General features: G+C 43.5%; 1 protein-coding gene across 9 annotated transcripts in view; it reads right to left on the bottom strand.

Annotated features, from left to right (window-relative positions):
• Nucleotides 1–15,854, bottom strand: part of INPP4A (inositol polyphosphate-4-phosphatase type I A) — a 240,036-nt gene that overhangs the window by 172,986 nt on the left and 51,196 nt on the right. For 6 of the 9 annotated variants that reach the window (XM_019524585.1, XM_019524591.1, XM_019524596.1 and 3 more), the window contains exon 1: nt 6,086–6,267. The exons of 1 other annotated variant lie outside the window; for it this stretch is intronic. The gene's annotated coding sequence lies outside the window, so the exon portion shown is untranslated. Of the gene's footprint in view, nt 1–6,085; nt 6,268–15,854 lie in introns of those variants that run through there. 2 more of the 9 variants (XM_019524594.1, XM_019524595.1) reach the window with 1 other exon arrangement.

Genomic DNA, 15,854 nt, shown 5'->3' with positions numbered 1-15,854 from the left:
GGTTTAAAAGAGATGGACTAAATGGTGCTCTCATTAGACCAGCTTCAGCATTTTGGGGTGGGCCTGCAAAATAGTGTTTTGGTGCTTCCTGGCTTCCTTCAAACATAAGGAATTATGATCCTTATTCCTCTTCCAGAGTCTATTTTGACAAAATTCAGGTGGATTTCTTCCAGCATAATGGAGTCCAGTTACTTCTTGGTATCACTTTATGGTTTTGAGTCTTTCTGCAAGGAAAAGTACAAGAAATTTGTATGCTTAAAACAAAAAGAGGGAAACTGAAGTTTTCCTTGATTTTTCTAGTTGCACAAAATCCTCCATTGTTCATAGGCCAGAAGATACCTGTCTCAAATAATTCTTAAGGGAGGTGGCATAAGTGGCATGGGGGTGTAGATCGAGGTCCCCATGGGGAGGGAAGGAGGGAGCGAGGCAGGGGCAGGGCCTACCCAGTCAGGGCAGTGAATGCAACCCCAGGGCTGGGAGTGGGACAGAGAGTACCAGGGGTGGGGGGAGGTGGTTCCCCACTGCTGTATGCATAACCCCAGGGGAGGCATGGGGGGCATGAGCCTCCAGATTTGTATGCAGGGCAAGGTTGGGCCATCTGTTGCAGGCTTGGGGCCAGGGGCTGCGCCAGCCTCTTTCCGGTGTGGAGCTGGGAACAGGGTGGGCTCAGCTGTGCATGGCAGGCAGCAGTGATGGAGTAGCTACAGGGGGCTATGGGGAATTTTGGGGTGGCCACAGTCCCACAGCGCCGCCCCTGTTCAGGGCACTCCAGTCTGGTGCCTTTCCTTCAGGAAGCCCATGCTGGCTGTGAGGCTCCCAAGGGAAAAGCAGCAGAGTGGAGTGCCCTGAGCAGAGGCAGCACCAGTGGGACCTTAGGGGGCTGTGGCCACCCCAAAATTCCCCAAAGCCACCCCCCGTAGTACCACCGCCGCCACCACATGTCCCGCACAGCTAAGCCTGCCGCGCCCCTGCCCAGCCAGAGCCCAGCACCCCCCACTGGGAAGAGGCTGGCGTAGCCCCTGGTCCCAAGCCTGCAGCAGGCAGTCTGCCCTCACCCCGCACATAAATCTGGGGGGACACAAGCCCCCATGCCTCCCCCAGGGGTACACGCAGTGGCAGGGAGCAGCCCCCCATCCTCACTCCCCCACACCAGCTGGACAAACTGCCCATGGCTCTGTCCCACTTCTGGCATCAGGGTCACATTCACCACCCTGGCTTGGCAGTTCCTGCCCCAGCCCCACTCCCTCCCTCTCTGTGGGGGCCTCCATCTGCCCCCACGACGCCCCTTGTGTTCCCCACACCCCCTCCCCCCACAGACTTACCGGCAGGAGTCTGCTCTCCAAGCTGCCCGGCTGCATTCCTGCAAGTTGGCTATTGGATCGGTATCGGCCTATATGACCAATTAATAATAGGCTATCAGTATCGGCGCGCCCCTACATATAAAGTCACCTCCCAATCATGTACAACTTTGTACTTAACCAGTTCACTATCGTCCCTTGAAGCCTGAACAGCAAATTCAAGAAGCATTCTGCTGCTTTAAAAGATGAAGTACCAAACTGAAAGGAAGCCTGAGAGGGAACATTCAGCACAGAAATAATGTATCATCATACTGAGATCCCTATTCTCATTTAACCTGAACACATGGAGCTGACACGAACACAAGGACAGAGGAAATGTTGCGAGTTAAGCAGGGTCTCAGTTTCTGTACCCCTGTTGCTTGAGCGCTGCAAGAAAAAACAGGCATAGGTCTAGCCAATTATGCCTATCAGCTGCCACCACTCTGACTCCCTAAAACAACTCCTGTGCTGGGCACTCCTGCAGACAAGAGTAGAGATACAACAGAACTAATTCTACACCTAACAGAGTCGTTCCTACTCTGCTTATTCAAAGTGACAGCTGAGGCCTTACTCCTGCCTTAAAATTTGCAGCCAGTGCCAGGTCTCAGGGCAGTGATGATTTAGGTCAGGGGTCAGAAACATTTTTGGGCAGAGTGACAAAAGTATCTGCAACTTTGATTTATAAGATATGGCATGCCAGGGGCGAATGGTGGGGAAGCCACAAGGGGCTGCACTGCTGGGGCAGCACCGCCCAAGCCCCTTTCCCACCATCCACCCCAAGACTCGTGTGCCAAGCAAAATGCCTTCAAGTGCCACACTCTGGTACCTGTGCTGGCGGTTGCCTACCCCTGATTTAAGTTCTTCCAGAATACAGTGGGGAACTAAAAATGACAATGCTTGAGCAGCAGTTTTTCCCTTTCTTTTAAAACCCAGGGAATAATTCCAATACAAACAGGTAGGATTATTTGGAAACCAAAAAAATCTGCAACAACAAAACAAATAACTTTTTATCTCCAGAAAATAACTGGATGCAAGGCTCTGTGACGGCTTCACGTACACGTGTGGGTGGACGGCAGGAGAGGTGTCTGGGGTAGCACAACCCCAGACCCTCCCCTGCCATCTGCTTGGAGGTGGGCAAGCAGCCGCCACCACTAAGGAACCCAGCCAAGGGCTGAGGAGCCCAATGCAGCTGTTTGCAGCTTTCTGGCTACCTGCCACAGCCAGCTGCCCTGGGCAGTTGCAACAGGGAGCTGGCAAACTGCAAACAGCTGCTCCAGGCTCAGGAGCACTGGCACTGCTCTGTGGCAACAGTGGCTGCACACGTGCCTCTGGCTGGAAAGCAGTGGAGGGGTTGGGGTCGTGCTGCCCCAGATCCTTCCCCTGCTATCCCACCCAAAGAGGTGCTTTGGAGCCTGGAGCAGCTGTTTGCAGCTGTGGCTGCTGGCCACAGAGCCTGGGCTGCACGCAGCAGGTGGCTGGAGAGCTGAAAGCCCTGTGAGCAGCCTGGGTGGTATGGCCAGCGGCAGCTGCCTAGAGCCGGGGCTGACTGTGGTATGGTAAGCAAAATGGCTGGAGGAGGGAACAGGAACTGCTGAAGGGCTCTAGTAGTTTGGGCCAAAGATAGAATGGCAGTTTGAGAGTCCAGCAAAGTCAAAGTGGGCTTGTTATAATAATGCTTTGAAGGATGGGAAGGGACAGATGATACCGGTGCATTTTTAAAGAAGAGAAAGAAGAGAGAGAGAGGGGGGAGGGTACAAACACTAAAACAAAAGGAAGAGGTAGGTTAGGGGAACAGACTAAAAGAGTCTGAAGTTAGACAGAAGGAGAAAAATGTTCAACTTTGTGTGTAAACACAAAAATTCTTTGGAGACTTCTGCAAGGAGGGGAAGGGTGCAGTGTGCTTTCCAAGTGTCTTCCCTACCAACTCTGCTCATTCATACCCAGTATTGCCCTCTTTGTTTAATCCTTTTATTACTTAAGAGGTCACCTCTATTGGGTTCACTGTGAAATAAGTGATAAGCTTCAGGAAAGAACTTCCAGCCTCATGTACTCCACTCTAAGCAATGACCTCAGAGAGACACCAAACAACTCCTGCTGAAAGAATGAGTGAAATGGTCCCTTAAGCCTCCTTTAAGGCTGGATGCAAAGCTGAATGGAAGTCAGCACAAAGGCTAATTTCAATGAGCTCTAGCTCAGGCCTGCAGTCACATGGCAGATGGCATTTATTTAACCAAATCAGTTATGTTTACAATACATCTTGGCTTCAGAAACATCAGATGCAGCTCTCTTCTCCATGCCAACAGAAGATGTTGTTGTTGTTTAATTCTTCTAAGACTGTGGTATGAAAATGTATAAAACATTTGTAACTAAATAATTAACTTCCTAGTTACAAACATATTAATATGCCTTGAAGATGGCAATAAAGCTATCAGACTCCAGCCCTAATGACACTTGTGTCTCAGTAACTCTTTCTTTCTATGTTTAGTAGATTTTCAATTCTCATTACACCCACTGCCCAGGTGCCCTGCAGGGGTTTTCTGTCATTCTTTTTAAACTGTTCTTTTGAATCTAGGGGTATTACACCAAATCCATTAATGAGAAAAAGCAGTAAATGGTCCTAGAGTTAATACAGGACTCTGTTGCACCTCAGCAACAGGGCAAGAAGTGGGGAGGCTGCATCCAACCATGTATCCATTCAGAAAAAACTATTTTGTTCCTCTCAAGTATGTATTTTCACTTCATTTTCATGATTTAACCAGGTCTGAATTGTATTAATAGATTATACAACCCCAGCTGAAAACAACCACATTACCATTTTTTTACTTCATTTACAAATTGAAATTCTAAAAGATGTATACTTTACATGCTCATAGACATTTAAATATTCAAATATACGAAAAGGCACATGCACAGGTACATACACACCATAACGTGGAGAAATGTAGGTCTTATACCTCAGTGCATACAACATTGGCTCAAAAATAATCAAATCAGTGGAAAAATTGGAATGCTTTATTTTAATCAGTTCAGATATTCATTTCCACCATGCAGTGGGATAGCAGTAGGTTTCATTACTGAGGAATCATGGTCACCCTGACAATGGATAAATTAGCCTGCATTTATAATATTACACACAGAGGAGTATTTCAAGTGCATAAAAATGCTCCTAAAATGATTAAATTGCTCACTTAATGAAATCTAACTCTGGGAGAAGGGAATCTAAGAGCTGAACTTTCCAAAAGCAATTCTCAAACTACAGCTTTCTCATACTGATGCCACCTGAGCTCTAACTATTTCAAGTGCACTGAAAGCAGCTTTTTCATTTCTATAAAAAATGTGCAAGGCTTACTTGTCATAAAAAATTATATGAAACAAGAAAGAAACTTGATCAATTAATATTGTTAAACAGCAAGCAAGGCATTGTTCAATGGGAAAATAAAGGCTAACATACCCCCAAAAGTACTTTACGGACATAGCTTTTAATGCTTCATGATACACAGACAAAGCCTGGCATCTTTCATAAAAACAGCCTTAGTAATAACACGAGACCTCACTACAGCCACTATTTCTTTGAGGTATAAAGAAAAATGTCATTTTTGTGCAAACTATACCATGTGGATATTAGTGATATTCTCCTACAGTCAAAAAGCAAGCCAATGAACACCCAGCTTTCTAAATCTCTCTTTCTCAGATTAATGAAGTATTACAGAACAGATTAGGCTACACTAGGTTATTTAGAACAATTGCCAATGTCATTGTAGGGCATAAACTAAATCCAAAATGCATGCATAAAAACACCAAAAAAATACAAAATGAAGTTAAATTACTAGAATTGAAAAGCAGAAGATTAATACTGTAAAATATAGTAACTGGTTACACATACAGCAAAGATTAAAAACTTGGTAGGATACTATATGAGGATTCTTAGCAGTGTTGCTAATATCAAGATTTTATAATTCCAGGAGAAATGACAACTTAAAAATATAAAATAACTTTCATCACTTCATATATCTGAGGTAATGGAAGCCAGGTCCTTAATCTCAGAACCGTGAACAGGACAATCTCCCATTCTTCTGACATAACCAACAGCTGGAGCAATTCTATCCTGGAAATATGTGTTATTAGAGCCGCAGACAGGAAACAACAGCAGCTGGGATATTAAGCATGGGAAGCAAACAAATTAACCTGAACAATGTTTACAAGGGAGACAGTAACAAACAAATCTCACCCAACAACACGCAAACCCAGCCGGAACATTACAGGCAGAGTCACAATGTGATTTTAAATGTAAAAGACATTTACAGTGATCCTGGCAATGCCATTTTTGATTCTGGAACGGCAGGAATTCAGAAGTGAGCAGTGTGCTTTTAATCCACGGACCCTAGAAATGCTGCGCTTTCCAGATGATAGACAGAGCACCATATTAAAACTCCCAGCTGTTTTGGTGTCCTGATACCTACAATAGCTCTGCTTCATTGAAAGAGGTCCTCTACCCTTAACATGGCTGCCATGCATTACATAACATAGGATGTACCAGTCAATGAGAGCATCATTATGTTGTTTCATAGTGCATGCACCGCCCATTACCCATATGATTCTGTGTGTTGTTTCAAGCAGCACAAATGATGCATAGCAATAACAAGGTTGCAAGGACCAGCATCTTCTGAGGATAAGCAATGCAGTATAAAACTCAACCTTCATAAGCTACTCGTCACCCTTCCCCTCTAATGAACAACAGGCTTTCTTACCTTTTCTTTTAAAAAAATAGGAAAATAACCTGATGTTGTTCAGCAGAGCCTCCTGAGTTTCAGCAATGGCTGCAAAAAAATAATCTTGGCACAATGGTCTGCTGCAGCAGGTAATCAATACTAGCCTGCTTCTTCCACTGCCAGAGCTGCTCCATTTGAATGCTAGCTAAAGTGAACGCTGACAATGTGAGTCATAGCAATGACTCACAGCAGATGCAGATCTGCAGGAGGAGTTTAAGTTTCACTGTCCCCGTGCTCCCCCCGCCACTGAACATGCACACAGGCGCAGGCACAAAGCCTGCCCTAGTGCTGTGCTGGGTTTTTTTTCCCAACTTCCCTTCTCCTTGTATATTCTCCGTGGTGCTTCAGTTCAGCTTGGATAGTTAGAAACCATAAAGCTATGGAGTCAATTCTCTCTTCATAAAAATACATTTTTTAATATAAATGTAAAAAATTGCTCTGTAAGCCTCGCTAAATTGTGCCAATGTTTAATACTGCAGCTATCCAATGCACACAGTGTTTAATACTGCAGATATGAACTGCATTATTCAGGCACAAGTCTGCGAGCTCAGATACATAACAAAGAAGAGAGGGAGAATTCAAGTAGTTTACAAAAATTCCCTAAACCAAGATGACTGTAGCGAAACATAAACTAAAGTAAACTGTGTCCACTGGGAACAAGACAAGTAGTAAAGGGCTTTAATTGCAGCAAGGAACATTAAGATTAGACATTAGGAAAAATCTTACGAACTGGAAAAATCTTACAGACTGTAAGGCAATGGTTCTCATTTTTAGACTAAAGGTGTCCCTCAATAGACTACAAGCACCCTTCAGAAAATTCCACCTCTTAGTTTTCACTTCTTTTTTGACTACTGAAAAAGAATAGAGCAATTCCTCTGTTGCAAAGAACTCCAAAATACCACAGTAATTCAGAATATTTTTAATACCGTGAATTCCTATTTGAAATTTTTGGGTTCATCTTGTGAATCATGTTTGTGCACCTAGCAGTGCTGCTAACACTTCATGATACCCTTGAAAGGATTTCAACCACAGTACCCTGGTAGAGAATCGCTGCTGTACGTCTGCAGAAGCAGCAGAACAAGTTATCCAAGACGGCTATGGAATCTCCAACATTAGGGAGTTGTAAGAACAGGTTAAAAAAAGATCTGTCAGGGATGACATAGCTATAGTTGATGTAGCACTGAGGGAAGAGGGCAGATTAGATGATCCTAAAGTCCCTTCCATCCTTAATTTCTAGAATTCTATGATTTATCTATGTCTTTATAATGCATAAAGCACTATGGAATTTAACTGTAAGCCTGTCTCCTCAACCTGACCCTCAGAAGCAGAGTTATAATGCAGCCACTGTAAACATATCTTTACTTCAGCTACTTTGCTCTACTGTTCTGGGACCACAAGAGCCACATATGGACAGATCCCACTTGCCTTTCCTATGACTTGCTTTCTTCAGTGTCCTTCAAACCAAGTTATGTGGAGTTGACACAGAGCATCTTAGAGGACCAGGGACCCTTGAACTTGCTGCTCCACCTGAAGAACACATCTTAGAAGTTAAACAGAGAGAAGGGCCTTACATGGGTAATTTCCCCCAGAAAACAGCACATTTTTAAAAGGCAGCAACTGCATTTAATGATATGCAAAGTGAGCAGCTCCAAATTTACAAAATCATGCTGCCTTCTTGATTTCACAGCTCAGTGACAGACTGGTGCTGGAGAATCCCTCTGACAGATGCATCCTTCTGGAACAATTTGTAGCTCAAGAGCATACCGTGAAAAAGAACAATGGGACAACTAGATGGTGTTATCAAACGTTAGCAAAACCTTTCAAGCTTGCATTTATCTTTCCTTGGTAGGATGAATATGCTTTAAAACAGGAATGGATGGCCAAAATAATTACCATTAGAATTTGAAGACGTACATATCAGCCATCTGATATAAACAACCTAAATAGTTTAGAAAAGAAGCCTTTGGTCTCTGTCAACACATTCGCATCAGAAGACTTCTCCCAAACTTAGTAAATATCTGACTAGATTAACAGATTTTCACCAAGACATCTCACCAAAGAGCTACCAGTCAAAAAAACCCCCAGAAAAAGTAGAATTATGACTTTTTTAGGTTAGTAATGTAAGAGTGACAGTGTAGCTGTGATGGTCCAGAAGCTATGAAAAAGGCAAGAATTTCTTAGGTTGATATCTTTTACTGGACCAAGAATATAGATGGGATAAAGTTAGACAAGCTTTTGAATAAAAGACATTCTTCATCACGTCTCAATGTGCCCCACAATGTGTACACAAGGACACCCTTTGGATGACAGGGAAAATAAATGGGAGTTCAAAGTGCATGACATCAGATTCAAAACCAAGCTCATGTTTTATCGAGCAGTTGTGATCCCTACCTTATTATAGGGAGCTGAGATGTGCACAACATACAGGAGACACCTCAAGTCTCATCAATGCTGCCTGTGGAAGAGCCTTTAAATCCAGTGGGAAAACAGACATACCAATGTTAGTGCCCTATCGCAAGAAAACACCATGAGCATTGAGGTAATGATCATTCAACATCAACTTCATTGGGCTAGCCACATCATCCAGATGTATGATCCAGAAGCAAGTTTTATTCTCCCAGATCGCTCAAAGCATATGCTCAAAAGAAGGACAAAGAAAGCGCTTCAAGGATATCTTCAAAGCCAACTTAAAAATACAATATTGATGTCAGTTTGTGGGAAACTATCAACCAGGGCCACCACAAGTAGAGGAAGAGTATGCTGCAAGGATCCCCATACTTTGAAACCTCATGATGACAACAGAAGATGGAAAAGTGGGAGTGGCAGAAACAGTGTATTGTAGACTGAACCAAAAGCCACCCACCCCATACAGAAACACATGCCTGAGTTGCAATAGAACCTCTTGATCCCAAATAGATCTAGTCATCCACTTTCAGACCAACAGAGAAGGCAATCATAAAAGACAATCATCCTTGACTGTGAGGGATTGGCAATGATGAATCACAGGAATCCAGGCACAGAATTATGAGGCGCAGCAGAGGGGAGGGACTGCGAGAAAAGCCTAGGGGTAGCAAACTCAATTAGCAGAAGAAAAGAAGCCTACCAAAAGGGAGGAGAGTCAATCTCACCTTCCTTGTGTGGAAAGAATTCAAGAGTTGGATGAATTATAACATGCCATAAACCCATATCAAAGTTTAGCCCTTGGTTCTTAGTGTCCAGCCAGCTTATGAATGTTTGCTCCCAAGTTTGCCTTTTAAAGGTGTTAGGTAGATTTCCCTGGAGCACGAGGACAGTGAGGCTAGAGAGGGAGTCACTGTTTTGCGAGAAATGTGCTCCTAATGGTGTATGCATGTCTCCATCCTTTATATTTTTTCTGCAAGAGTTCATTCTGGTGCACAGTTACTGTTTAGGCTCACCCACATAGTTGCAATGAGGGCAGCACTTGGTGCACTGGATCAGGTATTACATTTTGGGAAAGGCATGCGTCAAAACCGCAGATCCTCATGTTTTTTACGGCGGATGTTGATGGGCGGGGGGAGGGCGGTAGTGGCAGTAGAGGTGTGCTGACAGGTTAAGGATTTCCTGCCAAGGCAAAGCTCTGTTCCACTTGATGTCTGTTGGGCACTGGAAAGTTTGCTTGTGACAATGAGTTGGGAAAGGTTAGGGACTTTTTGAAAACCAGGAGCAGAGGGATTAGGGATATTTCTCTCAAGGTCTGATCTTTGTCAAATACAGACTGTAGTTGTTTGGTGATTCTTCCAATTGGTTCCATTGTGGGGTGGTAGATAACTCCCAGGGGTTTGCAATTGCAGGGGGGTTTCTTTTTGTATTTTAGCAGGCTCCTGCAGTGTATTTGGATAGCTCTTTCAAATGTACAGTCTATTCTCTTTGACAGAGCTCCTTTAAACCCACTCAGCTGTGATACCAAACAGCTTACTAAATAAAACCATCTACCCAATCTATTACATACCTCCCATCTACCCAATCCAAGTATTTAAATGACACCGGTCCCCTTTGAGATCTTGTAGTATCACTGCAGTTGAAGCAAAGTTGTACTAATGATGCTGAATGTTTACTTTTCCCATTTCCCTTAGTCCTCAGTAGATCTAGCTTGGCACTTGTTAGTTTTCATGTGCTAATTAAGACAATCTTAGAAGTCTGGAATGGCAATAAACAAGAAATTAAAGGACAGCTGACACTTCATGAAAACATGGAGTTAAGACAATATTGGCCTCTTTTCTATGTGAAAATGAGGTACTCTTCCTAAGGTTAAGCCTAGGATCAAAGAAGATGTACGAACTTGAAGACTCTTGGCAAAGAGATGAGGTTGGGTGAACTAGGAGAGGCTGCCCAGTGAAAAAAAGCTGAGAGACTGGGAAAGACTCAACTACTAACAGGGGAGCAACCAGAAGTTTGCAGGATGTTCATCACAACAGAGAGAGTGGAAAAAACTGGACTTACCTGACCTGTGGATATGGAGCAGAAGCTTCATCAAGCAATATGAATGTAAGATTCTTTTGTGCTTTTGTCTTATACCTTGGCCCTGTCTGCTTGACTTTCTGACATGAAGGGATGCACAGTGCTCCATTTCCAAAAGGGCTGCTTTTGATGTCACTTCAATCAGTTGTTATCACTCTATACGGACGGAGGGAATCTTTGTGCTGCCTGCAGTTTCACCCACAGCACTCTTGCCAGCTAACAATCCCTTCAATTGGAGAAGGGAGTACATACCCCGGTACACCCAGGCTACATACAAATAACTGTTTCTTCTGATCTTATTGGCTCCCAAAGGGTACACACTGTAGGGTCCTATCCTAGTCACCCTGATGAAGTAGTCATAATAAGCCTCCAGGCTGTTGGAACCTAACCTAGTTCTTGGTCTAAGAGTGGACAAAACTGCAGGTTTCTACTGCAGAAGAGGTAGTGAAAAGCCTGAGAGGACTGATACTTGTGCAACAGATTGACCTTTTTTTTTCTCTTTCTCTTGCTCTCTTTTTTTTTTTTTTAATCACAGAAGCTACTGGAGCACCTCTCTAAATGGTACCCAAGTGCCATTCCAGGCAAATGAAATCTGCATAGCGAAGTCCCTGGCAGAACACTCAGACAGGTTGTCTTACTTCTTCTCTCTCTGCCAAAAGAATGTCCGAGAAAACAAGTGGGCTTTTAAATCAACATCATGCCAGCTATGGTGGAAGTGCTTTATAAACGGGAATGGTTTGAAGAGTGGTCTAAATGCTTTCGGTTTCTACATTAGTCTGTTCTCCTGTGGATCCCCTCTGCTAAAATTCCTCACCTCTAATTTCCGTGGGCCTCACTTGGGCTTTTTAGCTGCATAATCTGAGCATGAAGCTTCTTGTCAGTAGATGTGGCCATTTGTTTAGCTGAGTCCTGACCCAGAATATGGCTCCTAAAAATAAGCAATGCAGTTCTAATCTGATTACTGGGCTGTCTGGACCTTGTGGATGAGCTAACCTGGACTCTAACATTTGATAATTGCGGACCGATGCCTCCAACAGAAGAAGGGAACAGTGTTTCTTCCCTTAGCAGCCTCAGGCTGCAGCCGGCCCAGGTTCTGGGTAGCTTCTGATAGCCACGGAGCCTGGGTTGGGGGGCAAGGGGCACTAGGGCTAGGGAACAGGGGAAGCATGGCAGGGCTAGGGGGAAGGGGCTTTGGGAGGGGGGCGAGGGGCATGAGCAGGACATCTTGTCATGTACCCCCTGCCCTCGTTTTGTTTTTCTGGCATGCTGGCACTCTGGCACCTTCCAACAGCATTGTGGTTTTTTTCGGCACCCCGGTCAAAAAATGTTGCCTACACCTGTTTTAGGTGTTATATATACTAAATAAGGGAAAGACCCTACTACTTCAGAGGACAGACAATCCAATAAGACAAGACAGGCAAAACGTGGGGAAAAAAAGGATTAATCACATGCCATTTTACAAATAGGGAAGTGAGACATTCTGTAACCATAAACGACTCAGTAAAGGGCATAGAAATAGTCTGTAGCAGAGTCAGGAACTGAAACTGCAACATTTCCAAAATCTCAGCCTGAAGTCTTATCAGCAAGACTTGTACTCTTCAGTCATTTTGTGCCAGGTGCACTGCTTCTGGGTAATTGCCTTCTGTGGTCATTGTGACATGCATGTGATGGGGCCTTTGCTCCTACAAGAAATTAAATTTACTGCTGGGAATACTGTTGGCAAAAGAGTTCACTACAGCAGGGGTGTCAAAGGTAGGGCCCATGAAGCCACAATACCCATCAACCAATGCCAGCCCCACACAGGGCCAGTCTGGGGTCACCAACCACCACCACATACCAGATCCAGGACCTCCCTTGGGTGGTCTGGGATACTGCTGCATGAAATGCCCGTTCCAGCCAGTCCAGGACCTCTTACGGATCAGTAGCCACATGCCACTTGCATCCATATGCAACCAGAGCAGGTGCCATAAGCAGCGCAGTCTCAGATGGGCCAGAGTGACCATGGAAACTGGACCTGGCATGTGGGGGGTCAGTGGGCCTGATCTGGCCCATGGGCTGGCCCCATTCCATCCATCCAGCCTGTGGACCAGTTCCAGGCTACCCGAGTTTGACACGCCTACCCTATGGCCTGTGCGTGAAGAATGACTGGAGTTAATACAATGGTGCACCCTTTACTCAAGCTATATCAGCTAGGAATGCATCAGCAGCATCTTGTGGTCAATTCTATTCAGTCAGGAAAAAGTAGAGTACTATGGGGATTGAAACAAATTCTACCTTCACTGCCAGGAAGAGATCCCCTCCTTTTCAAGCACTGACAGTCTTCTTGCTGTGACCCATTTTGTTCACCCCTTAAAGATTCAAAGTTAAATACCCTGGCACTAAGAAGAAATGATAGTCACAAGAAAGTATAATAATGCTTTACAGAGTTCTTCCAGATAAATTAATTTTGTTTGATAAAAACACACAAAGATCTAATTACTCTGTTAACTTCAAGGGAAAGGCCATGCTAGTTCAGGAACAATTTCATTGAATTTTTAAGGAATATGAAGCTAGTGACTGAGATACAAATGATATAAAAGGTTCTGTGTGGAGAAAAGATGTGACAGACCATAGGATATAGCTCAGACAAAACTCACATGCTCCTGTTGCTTATCTAAAAATCAACCCTGTTACACCTAACTTATTCCTGTGGAAAAGGTTGTGACTGTGGAGCAGTGATAAGCAACCACAACAGAAAGTAAGAGGTACATTCTGTGTATTTTCTCTCTGTGTCGCACCCGTGTATTATTTTTAACCTTGTAATTTCTTGTACCCGTTAAAATTTAAACGGCAGACCAGACTCGGTGACCTCGTTCTTATACAGGCCTTTATTAATAAAAGTGGGGGAATAAAGAAAAAGCCCCCTCCCTAATTTTTATATTACAAACGTCTGGCAGGAATTCATTCATTAATTCTCTCTCTATATTTTTCAAATTATGCAAGAATATTTATCTATATATAGTTTTATAAAGTTTACAGGAGACTGGCAGACCTGTAAAAAGGGTCTACCTGGCTTAGTCAAATGTGATTTGGGAAGAAAAAGCTTTCCATGACAGCTATTTTGTGACCTATTTGGTGGCATCCATTCACAGTTGTCAAGGTGGTATCAAGTCCTAGAGTGCACTTTGGCTACTCTGCAATGCCCAGACAGCCCAGTAGAACCATCAAGAGCTAAAAGAGGACGGGACCCAGCAGAGGCCCCAGCTGGTGAAACAGGTGACTGGAAACTGAGGTTGGGGATTTCTCCACTGGTTTCCAATCTGCTTCCATTGCCAGATTAGGGCTGTATTACTCACTTTGAAAGCTATATTCTGGGCCAGGAGTCAGGTAAATAAATGGTCACTTTTACTGATAAGATAGCTTCACTGAGATTATGCAGCTAAGAAAACCCAAATGAAGCCCAGAGGAATTAGAGTTGAGGGCTTTTAGTAGAGGAGATCTGACTGTGGACTTAGGTTACATACCCATCTGGCAGAATAAAGCAGAGCAGACTCCTCATGCCCCCCACCAAAGCCTGCAAGACCTTGGTTCTAGGTGCATGTGTGCGAGTACCTTGGAACGGTGTGCTAGGTACTTCTACTCCCACCAGCGCAGGTGTAAACTGCATGGGTACTCTTATTGTTAGAGATCCTACACTAATTCATGGGAAGGAGTATTTTGGTATATAGCTGTATACTAATGTTAAAAGCACAGGCATATATATTTTAGATCGCCTGGAAAAGGCAGTGTCTTCTAAAATTGTGTACACTTTCCCCCCACTGAGACCTGTAGGTGCTAGTGTAACAAACTGCAGTTCTGTCACTAGCAACATCAACAAAAATTTTCAGTCTGCATTTGGCTGAAGATGAGAGCAAACAGGATGACCTCTCTAAAGCTAGAGCAAGCCCTGAAATATGTCTACAACTGTTCATGAACCTAAAATAAATTATGCTTTAAAAAACAAAAAAGCAACCTACACAACCACTGACTATTTAGACTTGTGGTTGTAGCAGGAAGATTTTTCTTGTGATGCGTCACAGCAGATGAAATAAGCACTTATTTCTAAGAGTGTCATGGAGAACTGAAAATTAAACTAAACTAAGGCAGGAAAAATACATATTACGGTAACAAGGGAAACACTACCCAGGTGGACTAACAGACGCTGCTTTACATCCTGTAGTAAAGGATTGAAAGGCAACAAATACATCAGTGTTGTAAAGAGCTGTCTGAAATATTACAAGGGTTCCCTGATCAGACTCAATTTTAAATCTAACAGGGGCCAGCCTTTTGGTATCTATCTGACCCTCCTGTATCTACCCATTTCCTTGCTCATTACTGCCAACAACCATGAATATTTTGCCTTGGTAGAGATGGGTCAGTGAGGCCTTAATAACATATTAATCCTGATAACCGAACTGCACAGCTAAATGTGTTCATACCAGATTAGACCTTGTATTACTTTCTTCTATTTAAGGCTCAATATTGTTCCCATTACAGCCACGTGAAAGACTGAAAGCTCTGCCCCTTTCCAAGTGGTGCTGGAAGTGTTGGTGATCTCCGGTCATGACTAGGCTCTTTGTAAGGAGCCTTGGATAACAGACAGCATCTTAGAAAACTCTGTGGCCAACTTGGCTTCCTTTTAGCAGTAGCTGCACTTTAGCTTCTTCTGTAAGTTTGAAATAAAGTTTTAAATGTTCTATCTTCTTCGCAACATTGAAAGTGGTAGGGAGAAACAGACCACTGTGACAAATCAGAAGCATTTACACAATTGTTTCAACAGAAATGCTAATAACAACTGTCTGTCAGTTGTAACAAAAGTGAAAATGTGTCCCAGGAGCAAATTCATTTTGAGGCAATGACATGCTATTGTATGCCTCAAACAGCCCCTCTCCATACTATGTTGAACAACTACACTGTGCTCTTGTGAATTGTCTACGCATACCAGTCCTGTTCATTCAGGGCACATTACACATTGTCTGAGTGAGGTTTTCCTGTCTGTTCACAATGCAGGACTTGTAAATCTAACACTATTTTTTGTGACATATTCATTTGTAGGTTCTTCCAGTGCTCTGGTAAGCATCATTGTTAATACTGGAAAAAGTATATATTAATATTCCATTGTTTAAGCATGTCAGCTGCACTGCGTAAATCACAGTGAAAAATAATGAACCAATTTTGAGAGAATCAACCTTATGGATATTTTTTCTCTAACCATGGTAAGTCATTATCAAATGGCTTTCTGTTCCACAAG

The sequence above is a fragment of the Gavialis gangeticus genome, unplaced genomic scaffold (assembly GCF_001723915.1).
Source record: "Gavialis gangeticus isolate Ggan-Ray unplaced genomic scaffold, GavGan_comp1, whole genome shotgun sequence".
NCBI classification, from domain to species: Eukaryota; Metazoa; Chordata; order Crocodylia; family Gavialidae; genus Gavialis; species Gavialis gangeticus.
The sequence above is the reverse complement of the archived record's forward strand: the minus strand, read 5'-3'. Positions and strand labels throughout refer to the sequence as shown.